The sequence below is a fragment of the Gossypium raimondii genome, chromosome 7, assembly GCF_025698545.1.
Source record: "Gossypium raimondii isolate GPD5lz chromosome 7, ASM2569854v1, whole genome shotgun sequence".
NCBI lineage: Eukaryota > Viridiplantae > Streptophyta > Magnoliopsida > Malvales > Malvaceae > Gossypium > Gossypium raimondii.
The window spans coordinates 24,640,509-24,654,696 of NC_068571.1; the positions used below are offsets into that span (position 1 = coordinate 24,640,509).

At 35.9% G+C, this 14,188-nt stretch overlaps 1 non-coding gene across 1 annotated transcript; it reads left to right on the forward strand.

Annotated features, from left to right (window-relative positions):
- Positions 1-8,160: 8,160 nt before the first annotated feature.
- LOC128042712 (small nucleolar RNA R71) lies at positions 8,161-8,265 on the forward strand. Its single transcript, XR_008198225.1, has one exon. It is a non-coding gene; the product is annotated as a small nucleolar RNA R71 (small nucleolar RNA).
- The last annotated feature ends 5,923 nt before the right edge of the window (positions 8,266-14,188 follow it).

A 14,188-nucleotide genomic window follows, 5' to 3' on the forward strand; every position in this document is an offset into this window, starting at 1 on the left:
ATCAATTGAGAGTTGAAGAGGTTGATGTGTATAAGACTTCATTTAGAACTCGTTATGGTCATTACGAGTTCCTAGTAATGTTGTTTGGGCTAATGAATGCACCAGCTACCTTCATGGACCTAATGAACCGAGTATTCCAACCCTACTTGGATTTATTAGTAGTGGTATTCATAGACAATATCTTGGTGTATTTGAGAACTGAGGATGAGCGTGATGCACATCTCCAAATTGTTCTGTAGATTTTAAGGGAGAAACAACTATATGCTAAGTTCAGCAAGTGTGAGTTCTGGCTGCGAGAAGTGACAATTCTGGGTCACGTGGTATATGCCGAGGAGATTAGGGTTGATCCTCATAAAATTGAAACTGTACTGGATTAGAAACCACCTAAGACCGTATTTGAGATTTAAAGTTTTCTAGGTCTGCCAAGGTATTATGAGCGTTTTGTTGTGGGGTTTTCCTTGATTGCTGCACCCCTAACTAAGTTGCTGCGTAAAGGGGTACCATTTAATAGGACTGATAAGCAATAAGAAAGTTTTGAGAAATTGAAGAAAGTTCTAACTGAGGCCCTTGTCTTAATATAGCCAAAGTCTGGGAAGGAATTCACTGTCTACAGTGATGCATCACACGTTGGTTTGGGTTGTGTGCTGATGCAGGAGGGTAAGTTGATTGCTTATGTATCTCATCAGCTTAAGCCTCACGAGCCGAATTACCCTATTCATGAGTTGGAGTTAGCTGCGGTGGTACTCACACTAAAAATTTGGTGGCACTATCTTTACGGTGAGAAGTGTACTATCTACACAGATCATAAGAGTCTTAAGTACCTCCTCACTCAGAAAGAGAGTTGAATATTAGGCAGCGAAGATGGATAGAGCTGCTTAAGAACTATGAGTGCTCGATTGAATACCATCCTGGTAAGGCTAACGTGGTAGCTGACGCACTGAGCCGTAGGGCTGTATCTGAATTGAAAGCGATGTTTGCTCGTCTTAGTTTGTTGGATGATGGTAGCTTGTTAGCTGAGTCGCAAGTTAGACCGACGTGGACTGAACAGATTAAGGGTAAACAGTTGTTGGATGAGTTATTCGTTCGTCGTTTTCGTCAGGTTGACAATGGGGAAACTTCAGATTTTTTGGGTTAAATAGTGAACGAGTACTGTGCGTGAACGAGTACTGTGCTTCCGTGGGAGAGTCTGTGTACCGAGGGATAATGATTTGAGGCAATCTATACTACGAGAGACGCATAATAGTCCTTATGCTATGCATCCAGGTAGGAATAAAATGTATCGAGATCTTCGTGAGTTGTATTGGTGGCCAGGACTGAAATGTGAAGTAATTGATTTCGTGGGTAAGTGTTTAACTTGTCAGCAAGTGAAGGCTGAACATCAGTTACCTTCAGGGTTACTACAGCTAGTTAAGATTCCACTTTGCAAATGGGAGAAAGTAACCATGGATTTTGTGATTGGGCTGCCCTTAATACCAACTAAGAAGGATTCGGTATGGGGTATTGTAGATCGATTGACTAAATCTGCCCACTTCATACCAGTTCGTACTGATTACTCTTTGCAGAAGTTGGATAAACTGTATGTAGCTGAGATTGTGAGGCTGCAAGGGGTATTGGTTTCTATTATATCTGATAGAGATCCTCGTTTTACGTCTCAGTTTTGAAAGAAGTTACACGAGGCTTTGGGTACAAGACTGGACTTTAGTACTGCGTTTCATCCCCAGATTGATGGTCAGTTAGAGAAGATGATTCAAATTCTAGAGGATATGTTAAGGTGTTGTGTGGTGCATTTCCAAGGCAATTGGGAAGATTATTTGCCGCTAGCAGAGTGTGCGTATAATAATAGCTACCAGTCCAGTATTCAAATGGCAATGTACGAAGCATTATATGGCCGTAGGTGTCATACTCCCACCTGTTGGACTAAGTTGGGCGAGCGGTAAGTTCTAGGGCCAGAGTTGGTTTCTGATACTGAAGAGAAGATAAAACTAGTTCGAGACCAGTTGAAGGAAGCATCTGATAGGTAGAAGTCTTATACGGATCTTAAACGTCGAGACATTGAGTATTCTATAGGGGATTTCGTATTTCTCATAGTCTCCCCATAGAAAAAGATATTAAGGTTTGGGCAGAAGGGTAAGCTTAGTCCTAGGTTCATTGGGCCTTACCGTATACGAAAGCGTGTGGGACTGGTTGCATATCAGTTTGAGTTGCCTCCAGAGTTGGATCAGATTCACGATGTGTTCCATGTCTCCATGCTGAGACTTTATCGCTTTGATCCTACAAATATAGTGCCAGTCGAGGAGATCGAAGTTAATCCAGATCTAACTTTCGAGGAGTAGCCTGTGCAGATTTTGGACCATGAGATTAAAGTACTAAGGAAGAAGTCCATTCCTCTAGTTAAAGTGCTTTGGCATAATAACAGTTCAGCAGAAGCCACGTGGGAACCCGAAGAGGCGATGCGACAACAATACCCTCACCTATTCTGACCAGGTAAATTTCGAGGCCAAAATTTCGTTAAGGCGCCCTAAAATTTAAGTCTCTAAATTTGGTATGATTTGTCACAAATTGCTTGTTTGCTTCAATGGTTAAGTGATTTGGGTTTGTGTGGGGATGTTTGAGAAGCCGAGGTTCAAGTATTGACTTTTCCAGAATTTTTAATTTTTGCTTTTAAGTGAATTTGGTCATAAGCAGGTAGGCCTTATAAATATTAGTGTTGGTTTTATGTCACAAAATGAGCCTGTGGTATAGGGGCAAAGTGGTATGTGAAGTTGCCTTAAGGTCTGAGGTTCGAGTCCTGTGTTGCACTAAGGAGTGTTTATTTTTATCACCTGTACAGTGAGGTGGTGGAGTTTGACTGAAATACTATGGAATTTGAATGAAGGAGTGTATCATGGAGAGAATAATGGGATTGTGATTAGGCAAGGAAGGATAAGGGAAGAGATTTTAGGAGAAAATCAAGGAGTTTGTAGGAGAGGCGGAGTTGTGTGCCGTATGGAGTACGCTTGTGCCGATTCTAGTCTGTGGCACTGAGGTAATCGGCTTGGTTGAAGTTGTTTTTCCTCTGCTAGTATGGTTTCAGTCGGTTTCTCGTCTGTGTTTCTCTCCTTTTAGGTGCCGCTTTTTGTTAGTTTTGGGGTACCTCTCGGGTTATTTTCACCTAATTTCTTTTTGGCTGAACACACTCTCTTCCCTCATCTTTTCTTTTCTTCTTTCTTTTTAGTTTCTTCTTCTCTTGTTGGCCATTTTTCCCCTTCTCTTTTCCCTCTCTTTACTTTGTGTGCCAAATCTTTGTCCTCTTCTTTTTTTTCTCCATTGACAGAATAACCTTCTTTTACTGTTTGTGATTTCAACCTTCTTTTATTCTTTTTTGACCGAGACATATCTCTTTTTTGTTTGAATGTGGTGTAGCCAAACATTATCATTCGTAGTATCGTTCTCTACGTTGATCTTTCTCCGCTGCTTCTTACAGTTCCTGTGCTGCAGGGTTTTGAGTATCGGTAAGTGGTTAATGGAAAAGAAGGAGATTAGTCCTATTGTCAGCGGTTAATGGAAAACGTGTTTGCATGCAGATTTTGGGTGTTCGTGGATCTAGGTGCGCCTTCGCAATCAGGTGTAATCACCCTACTGTAACCGTAGATCGACGAAAAGCTGAAAATTCGTAAACATGGCGTTTGAGACCACACGAGCATGCAAACGCTTGAGTGGTAAGCCCAACTTACGAATCGTGGGTAAAATGACCGACTTACCCACGAAGGGTAAAATTATTGAATTATTCCCGAAGGGTAAAATTACTGAAATATCCTCAAAGAGTAAGATTACTGAAGGGTAAAATTACTAAAATACCCTCGAAGGGAAAAATTACCAAAACACCCTCAAAGGGTAAAATTACTGAAATACTCTCGAAGGGTAAAATTACTGAAATACCCCCGAAGGATAAAATTACCGAAATACCTCCGAAGGGTAAAATAACTGTTATACCCCTAGTAGTTGAAATGAGTGTATGACTGATTTGCTTTACGTTACATATATGACTGTTACTGAGTATGACATACTACATACACGTATGATTTATGGCATGTCATACTGCATGGGGTTGGGATTCAAATATGGGGAGGTATCTATATCGATGGTGGCTTTGCCACATATCTTTATTCTACGGCGTGCTCTTTGCGTTATCATTCATCGCGACTTTTTGTGTCATTATCACTGGCAGCTCTGCTGCGATATTGGTGTGTCAGCTGGGTGGGTCGATTTTACCCTCACATGGTGTGTTGGTGGTATTGACTAATGTGTTGGCTGGATTAGGATGGGTTGCATAACTACATGTTGTATGTGGACTGTTTGGTAGGGGATTACACATTGAGTTTCGAAAACTCACTCTTTCCTTTTAACTGTGCATGTAATCCTCAGCCACAGGCGATTCGGGGCTGTGAGGGACTCAGAGGTGGCCACACAACTACTGCTGATGTTTACATTTTCCTTTTTTTTAATTTTATTAACTATTTGGGTTTTGGTTTTGTAATAAGGCCTTTAATTTGGTTTTTTTAAACTTTAATTGGGCTTTGCTTACATATTTTATACTGCTAGTTAGGTGAAAACGAATTTTCAAAATAATTACGATTTTTCAAAGACACAGACTTTAAACGTTAGATTTTTCAAATGCTTCATCGTTTTAAATCAACTCATTATTATAATAGTAGATAATAAGGAAAAAATTTGGTTAAGTGTTTCGTTAAACATTACTAAAGAGGTTTCCAAAATAAAGAAACGAGTTTTATCAACAAGTCAAACTTTTGAGAGACAGTTCAATGTGACACACCAGATACGGACATAACGTCTAGGCCAGGTTGGGGTGTTACAACTTGATTTTTAACCCATTTTCTATCTTGGATTTTAAGGTCAAATTATTGGACTAAAAGTATCCAACAAATTAGCCTCGATTTAGCATCGTTCTTCATGATTAAATACTTAATAGCCGCATGATCAGTAAACACTGTAACTTTGGTGCCTACAAGATATGAACGGAACTTGTTAGCAAAAACTATAGCGAAGAGTTCTTTTTCAGTTATCGTATAATTGATTTGGGCTCCTGTCAAAGGTTTGCTTACATAATAGATATGGTGAAACACTTTATTTCTTCTTTGACCCATCACAACTCCAACTTAGAAATTGTTTGCATCACACATACTCTCAAAAGGTGATTTCCAAGCAGGTGTAACAATTATTGGGGCTGGGATTAACCGAATTTTAATTCCTCAAAAGCTTCTAAACATGCTTTATTAAAATAATAAAAAATATTTTTTTTTTCAAAAACCATACACAAAGGTTTAGAAAATTTTGAAATGTTTTTGATAAATCTACTATAAAAACCAACATGGCCTAAGAAACTTCTAACTCCTTCCACACTAACTGGAGGTGGTGATCTTTCAATTACATCCACTTTTACTTTACCCACTTTAAATGTTTTTTTGGAAATTTTATGTCTTAAAACAATTCTCTCATTAACCATAAAATGACATTTCTTCCAGTTAAGGATAAGATTCGTCTCTTCGCATCTTTTTAGTACCTTAGCCAAATTACTCAAACAAACATCATAAGTGTTACCAAAAATAGAAAAATCTTCCATGAAAACCTCAACAAAATTTTCAACCATATCAGTGAAAATTGCCATCACACATTGCTGAAATGTGGCAGGTGCATTACATAAGCCGAAAGGCATTCGCCTAAAAGAAAATGTATCGTATGGGCAGGTAAAAATAGTTTTATTTTGGTCTTTTAGGGCTACAATTATCTGGTTGTATCCTGAATGTCCATCTAAAAAGCACTAAAATTCGTTACCTGTTAGTCGATCTAACATATAATCCATAAAAGGCAACGAAAAATGATCTTTACGAGGGGCTTTGTTCAACTTTTTTATTCAATACAGATTCTCCAACCCGTGACAATTCTCATTGAGACTAACTCATTACATTCATTCTCGAAAATCGTGATTCCACTTTTCTTTGGTACACATTGTATCAGACTTACCCAAGAACTATCTAAGATGGGGTAAATAATTCCCGCATCTAACCATTTGATAACCTCATTCTGTACTACTTTCATGATAGGTTTAAGTCTCATTTGCCCATCAATTCTACCTCGCTCACCGTCCTCCAAAATAATCTTATGCATATAGAAGGAAGGGCTTATACCTCGTATGTTAGCTAGGGTCCAACCAATTACCTTTTTAAATTTCTTTAAAGCAATAATCAGTTGCTTCTCTTGATGTTCTGTCAATTCTGCTGAAACAATAACAGGAAAAGTAGAACAGTTACCTAAATAAATGTATTTTAAATGGGACGAAAGTACCTTTAGTTTAAGCTTAGGTGGTTCCTCGATTGACAACTTGGGTTTTGTAAATTCTCAAACTTCCAACTCTAGCGGTTCAAACCGTAGTGGTTGAACATAACTCCTCAAATTGTCTTCTATAAAAACCATATTTTTATTACCTTTTTCATCTTCTAACGGTTTAAACCCTAAAGTGTTCTCCAACGGGTCTTCTTAAAGATTTCTCTTGCATTCCATAGAAACTAAGGTTTCTAATTCCTCCATTATTGAACATTCCTCTGTCGGATCGGGAAATTTCATGGCCTTCATAATGTCAAATGTTAGTTGGTCATCTTGAACTCTCATTGTAAGTTCTTGTTTTTGCACATCTATCAACATTCTACCCGTAGCTAGGAAAGGTCTCCCTAGGATGATCAGAACTTCCTTATCTACTTCAAAATCTAACACAATAAAGTTAGCAGGAAAAATAAACCTATCAATTCTTACCAAAACATCCTCAATCTTTCCCTTAGGATATGCTAACGAACGATCTATTAATTGAACTATCACAGCAGTAGGACTTACGTCACCTATTCCCAGAAATTTGAAAATAGATTTTGGCATCAAGTGATGCTTGCTCCTAAGTCGCACAAAGCTTTATCGCAGGAAGATTTTCCAATGTTATAGGGTATCATAAAGCTTCCAAGGCCTTTCAATTTTGGAGGTAGATTGCTCTGTAAGAACACACTGTACTTCTTCATCATAGCAACAATCTCATACTCACTAAGCCTTTTCTTCTTAGACAGAATATCTTTTATAAACTTCACATAATTGGGCATCTGTTCTAAAGCCTCTACCAATGGAATGTTGATATGCAATTGCTTTAAAACATCCTAGAACTTATTGAATTGTACCTCTTTTTTCTGCTTGTACTACTGGAGTCTTTGAGGATATGAAACTCTAGGTTAATACAGACAACTTTTTTAAGGAAGTAAATCTACAAAAGAAGGTGCTAGCTTCTCAAAATTTATTAAGTTAGGGTTTAACTCATCAGATTTCTCAGCATTTAATTTTTCTAGTGTATAAATTTCAACTGTTGGTTGACTTTCCTCCTTCTCAGTAGGCTCATCTTCAATCACAAGGCTCATTGTGGTCTACTATGAATCTGAGTAGCTAACTGACCCATCTGGTTCTCCAGATTTTTCAGTGTTACTACTTAACGTTGGATCAAAGTATCATTTTTGCTATGTATGCCTTCAATAAGTCCTCCAAACTGTTTGATGACTCAACTTGAGGTGGTTTAGGAGCTTGTTGACTAAACCCTTAGGATTGGTAAGGTCTATGTTACATATGATTGTTGTTCAGTCCATTTCCTTGGTTACTCCAGGAAATGTTTGGATGATTCCGCCATGATGGATTGTAGAAGTTGGACTGTGGTCCTTTTCCACTTCTATTTTGATACTGATTCCTTACATAACAAACAAACTCGGGATTGGAAGGGCAATTCTTGAAAGATTGACCATCCCTATAATACACACAAGAAATAACGTCATACTGACTTGGTGGTTGAGCTGCAAAACTATTCAAACCATTAGTGGTAAACTATTTTAACATTGAGAAAATAGAAGATACCTGAGCAAAGAGTGAAGTCAGTGCGTCCACTTCATTCACTCTAGCTACTCATCTTCTAGAAATTGCTCGATTTGTCAGCAATTGGTAATTGTTGCTAGCGATCGAAAGGTCTCGTAAGCTTCGTTATAAGACTTAGACAAAATCACACCATTTGTAGAAGCATCTACCATTAATCTTGAATGTGCATTAAAACCGTTATAAAATGTCTCCAGTTGGATACAATAAAGAATCCCATGACGAGGACACTTATGAAACAATTCCTTGAATTTTTCCCAGCCTCGTACAAAGAATCATCATCCAATTGTTGAAAAGTAGTTATCTCATTTTGCAACTTTGTGTTCTTACTCGGTGGAAAATACTTTACTAAAAACCTTTCTGCTAATTCTTGCAAGTAGATATTGAACTTGGTGGCAATGAATTCAGCTATGCTAGTGCTTGATCTCGCAACGAGTACAGAAATAGCTTCAACCTTAATGCATCTTCAGTCACACCAGCTATCTTAAACGAATCACTCACATCCATGAATAATCAAAGGTGAAGATGCGGATCTTCTGTGGGCATACCACTGAATTGGCCCACCGTATGAAGCATTTGAAACATCACTGGTTTCAATTCAAATTGAGGTGTCCCAATATCTAGCCTCCTAATTCCCGAATTTAATTCATTAAAGAGTGGCATGGCGTATTGTTTTAAGGCACGATCCCTACCATTAGCAATAAAGATTGGGTTGTACACATGATTGACTCCATTACCTTGTCCATCAATTTGATTTCCAAGGTCCACCTTGGCTTGTGTTTGAGCAAATCTCTCGCATATTCTCTGTCTAAATGTCCGCTTAATTTCAAGGTCTATAGGTAATAGATTGATGATTTGATCCATGCTCATAAACACCTGATAAATAAATTACAAATAAAGAATAAAGAATATATTAGTAATGTTAGAAATTAAATAAAAACCAAACTGGAAAACTAATTTCACAAAGAATGATCAGGGCAACAGTCTCTAGCAACGACGCCAAAAATTTGTAATGAGATTTTTGTGCAAGTGTACACAATCGTTCAAGTAATAAGTAAGTAAAATGAGTTATCGTCTCCACAGGGACTGTGTATGTTAATCGATTATTTGCAAAATTATAAATTCACAATTTGGTGGTAGAAACATAATATTTTTAGTGGTGAATGATTAGATTAAATTAAATTATCTAAATGTATGAATGTATGACTTTAGCAACAAAAACAATCAACATAAAATAGGCTAGGATAATTATGTTAATTAACTCAATTCATTTTCATCATGCTTAACAATGTTCGGAAAAGATTCCATGGCAACTCGATCTTTCATGAGTTTGGAAACCAAATTAAGTCATTCGGATCTTTTACTTAGTGAAATATGCCTTTTACTGATCATATTAAACTAAAGGTTTCTTAGTATTTATACGACGTAACAGGGACATTTATGTTTGAAATAGTTTAATCACATCAACCTAAAAACTATGCAAGATAATAGAGCTAACTAAATATATTATGAACCTCTAATTTAGTCGGGTTTAATGATATTACACTTTCCAATTATGTGTCTACTAGCCATCGTCTGGTTACGATCGCTCAGCTAATCTAAATGAAATACATCTTTATTTTAATTGAAAATGTAACCTCCCAAATCTAGCCTAGACGTTATGGCTAGATTGAGAAAGCTACATTAGCCACTGAAATAGCTAAGCTAACTTACATTACTTTTAAAGACCTTAAATAAACTCATTTTAGAGAAAACTGTAGTTTTACTTTGAGTTAGATTAAAAGCATTCATTCATTACGTCGTGTATACCAAGGATTCATTTTATTGTTGATAGTGTTGTTTTAGAAACACCATTTGCTTGTCGCTCTTCTTTAAAAGAAAACTCAAAGTTAAACTAATGCAGCGGAAAAACCATTTTTCAAGTCATTTTGGAAAATTAGTTGCCTTATTGATTTGTTTTTAAAAAACAGTTCCTTTGCAATGTAGTGGAAACTAGGGAACAATATCAAATTTTACTTAAGCCCGATATCATGTATTATCCGGTTATTATGCTTGATTAATTCATGCATGCAAAAATCCCCAAAAGAAAAGTTACGAAGCCACAGACCAGAAATAATTAAAAATTACAAGCTAAAACCAATAAAGACTTAATAGTACTTAATTAAAAAATAGTAATCTGAGGTCCAAGTTGATTCTCCGAATGCCGAGTTTGGTCCTAATTTTGAAGTTTACCTGAAAAGTTAAACATTATTGGGGGGTTAGCTTGTGAAAAGTTCAGTGTGAGTTGAATAATTATTTAAATGGGCAAAAACATCAAATATAGTGAAACATATTAGCATTAATAGAAGAAAATAGAACCATCATAGGAATTTCATGTTATTACGTAGCCATTATCAAATTAATGTCAAACGGTGTATGAGCATAGGTCATCATTCATTCGAGTAACAATCAATACTTTCAATACCATTCAATACAACAAAATACAATGCGTAACATAAATTAATAACATTCGAATACGTCATGCACATGATACAATGTAACAAGGTTCCTACCCATACCATCTGCTATACACCACAAGTTCCCCAGAACCCGTCTAACAAACTCCAAAACATTATGAGCATAGCTCGATGTGGTAAAACCACCGAATAATCAATAATGCAGAAAATCTGCTGGATATCAAATAGTGCGATAAAATCACCAATAACATATAATATGTGATAAAATCGCCAATCCCCTCAGTACTTCAGGTGCAGTGCACTGATTACAAATAATGCGGACTTAATATGCCGCTGATACTCCACAAAACTCTTCCGTCAACCACAAAATCCCAACCCAATGCATATGCAATATGTCACACAATCTCATACATAACCATATCTCAGTACTTTTCACATTCATTTGACATGCTCAGCATGTCCTCAATAATCACATACTTTCAGTAAATGGACACATTGTTCGAATATTTCAAATTACCATTGTGTTGGTATCAACCAATATCATTCAATTTCACATACTTTATGGATTTTCATTGTGTATAAATAGCACCCTTTTTAGTACACAATATAACAAATATCTTATGCATTTAAATCATACAAAAGCTTAATATCTCAACACATTATATCATTCAGTCAAACATTATCATATCTCATAACTCAAATATGCAATTACATCCATACTATCAAACTAGAAATTTTGTCAACATGTCAATCTTTTAAGGCTCGAAGCATACCTGGTTCGGCCAGTCACAAAATCAATAATTTGGCTATTAATACAATCCAATCAGCAAGCTAATTTATCAAATATAACATGATATTTAACATTTTCAAACAATTTTATTAGTTTAGGACCCACACCTTATTTTTTGCTTCCTCGCAGTGCACTAGCGAATCTTCCAATTTTCCTTAATAATTCCTTAAACGAACTTAAACCAAAATTCACAATAAATTCAATAAAATTACCATTAAACTAGACCCCAAACACCCACTTATGAATTCAAACCAATCGTTGAAATTATAACTATTTTATGAATCCAAACTAGTTAGATTCCTTACACTGTATCGATGCAAATCGTACGTACAATCGTTCTTCGCCTTTACAAATGATTTGGTGTGTTTGGGTCAGCACATAATTCAATAATATACTGGAAAATTAGTAGCTAATTAATTATTAAATTCGTTGATTTAATCAATCATAACCTTTACCCAACAACTATGTCGAAATAACAAACTAGTGTCCCTTAATTGCACTTACGCTTCACGATTTGTGGGATCCAAATGGCCAATCGATCAAGAACATTTTTCCATAATTGAAATGAGTTTAAAATATTATTAGGAGGGTTCAAGAAATAAAATTAATTCTAGAAAAATATAGGCAAGAAACAAGAAACAAAATAGCCCCTTTTCTTGCCCATAAGTACATGCACCACCACCCGCGTGGCCAAAATTGGGGCTAAATTTTAAAACGGTTTGAGATTTCATTAAAATCTGGAAAAATACCTTTGAAATCATTTAAAATCCACCAAATTCAAGACCTAGAAATTTATGTTTTTAATGGACAAGATTAATTAAAAAATTGAAGAGAGAAGAGACTTTACCCAAGCTAGTCGAGAGAAATGGCAATGGCACTTTCTTGGCAATGTTTGGGATCGATCATGGAGTTCAAGATTTCAGATTTGGGGCTGATTTAAATGAGGAAAAATTACAGCAATACGGTGGAGAACATGTTAACAAATCTTGTGGAAAAAAGAAAAGTAAAAGAAAGATATGGTAAAACTAGGTGTAGGTGACAATAATAATGGAGGAAATTAAAAAAATAAAAATCAAAGTGAAGGAGAGGAACGGCTAGGGCAATGAGGAGGAGGATTGAAGGCTGATTATTAGTGAAAAATTAATATTTATACCTAAGTTAACTAGGCTTGGATGGCTCACACATTAAAATAAGGGATTTTTGTTAAAAAATTAAATTATTTGCATGGGAAGGGAATTAAAGTTAGGACCTCAAGGATAAATTCACTTATGTTTAACCATCAAACCAATAACTCATTCTTGTTATAGTTTAAAATATTTATTTTAAAAAACAAGGCATGTCTCATACTAAGGTTTAAGGCAAAATTTTCAAAATAATAAAAATGGTAAGAGAAAAAGAATTTGTACTTGGGTTTCAGGGAACATTTCACTAACACTTAGCCAACAAACCAATAACTCATTTATTTTCTAGAAATGCATGGATAAATTTAAAAAATTAAGGCATGACCACTCTCTCTCGATTCACAAACCCGATTCTACTAACCCCTGATTTTTGAGATGTTACAAAAAACATGATCGACTGAGGCACAAACATGTTAAACATGAATCAAATGAATATTATTGAATTAACATAATCATCCTAGCAAATAGGATTAAGCTATCATCGTTGATGTCAAGAACAATAAACACATAACAAACATGATTAAATTAAATAATAAAAAGGAAATAGTAAACTCTAATTCAATTTAGCAGCCTTTCAGATCTTTCTGACTGATGTGTTCCTCCGTTTTGCTCGTTGCTTTTTTGATAAGGTTTCTTAATGTGGCCGGCCAAGGAAGTGTCTAGACGAAGCTTTTTTTGGCTAAAGAATGGAAAGGAAAATGGAAAGGCTAGGAGTAGGGAAAAAGGAACAAGAGAGGAAACGAGAGAATGCTTAATCTATGAATGGATTAAGGGATGATGGATGCTTTGAAAGGTGAAACTTGTGTGGTATTTATAGGTGAAGGTAAGGGTGAAGTTTACTAAAAATAGAATTTTAAATTCCTCATTCTCTCATATTTGGCCGACCACAAATTGTGGAAAAAGGGATGACTTTGTTGCTTCATTTTGAATTCAAAACTTTGCTATTAATAGCTATAAGGTGGACGGTTTCAAAGGGTGGACTTGTGTGCTGATTTCTGACATCTTTCCAATTGCAAGAACCTTCAAAAAAAATATCCCAAAGCTTATTTTTGGGCAACCATTTGCTTGTCCCGAAATTGGGCTTTAATTCCCCTTGTAGGACGGTTTCTTAGTCCAATAAATAATCAGACCTTTCCATCATGTAGCACACTTTTACTGGGTCAAATTGACATCCTTATGACCCAGTTTTGCATGGTCTTGTCATCCAAACAGAGTGCTAATGGTCACAAAACTAACTATAAATACGACAAAGGCAAGCACACCTATCGAACAATAGTATAGCTACGGTGAGTAAAGATATCATATCGACGAGGACTAAAAGTATTAGTAATTACCGTTTTCTTATTATTTAGCCGACAATTTGGAGCGATGGGTTTTAAAGCTAAAATTACTAAACTAATTTAACTAGGAACACAACAGAGAATGAATCAAGGAAATAATCGAATATTAACCAATGAGAGAAACAATACCCAAGAAAGAATTAATCTAGACTTCACCTATTATTATGAATCTGAATTAGACGATTTATTCACTTGGTGTCTTGATCTGTAGAAATCTCTAAATATGTTAATATCTCTTTCAAGAGTAAGAACGACTAACTCTAGGTTGATTAATTGAAATCTCTTTCTAATTAAAACCCCTATTGTCACATTAACTTGATCTATGGATTCCCCTATTAGATTTGACTCTAATTTGGTAGATTTATGTCGTCCTATTTATAGGATTGCATGCAACTCCACTCAATTATGCTAGATATACTCATAAACAGGGATTTTTTTCCCATTGATTTAAGCACATTACCATAAATTAATATC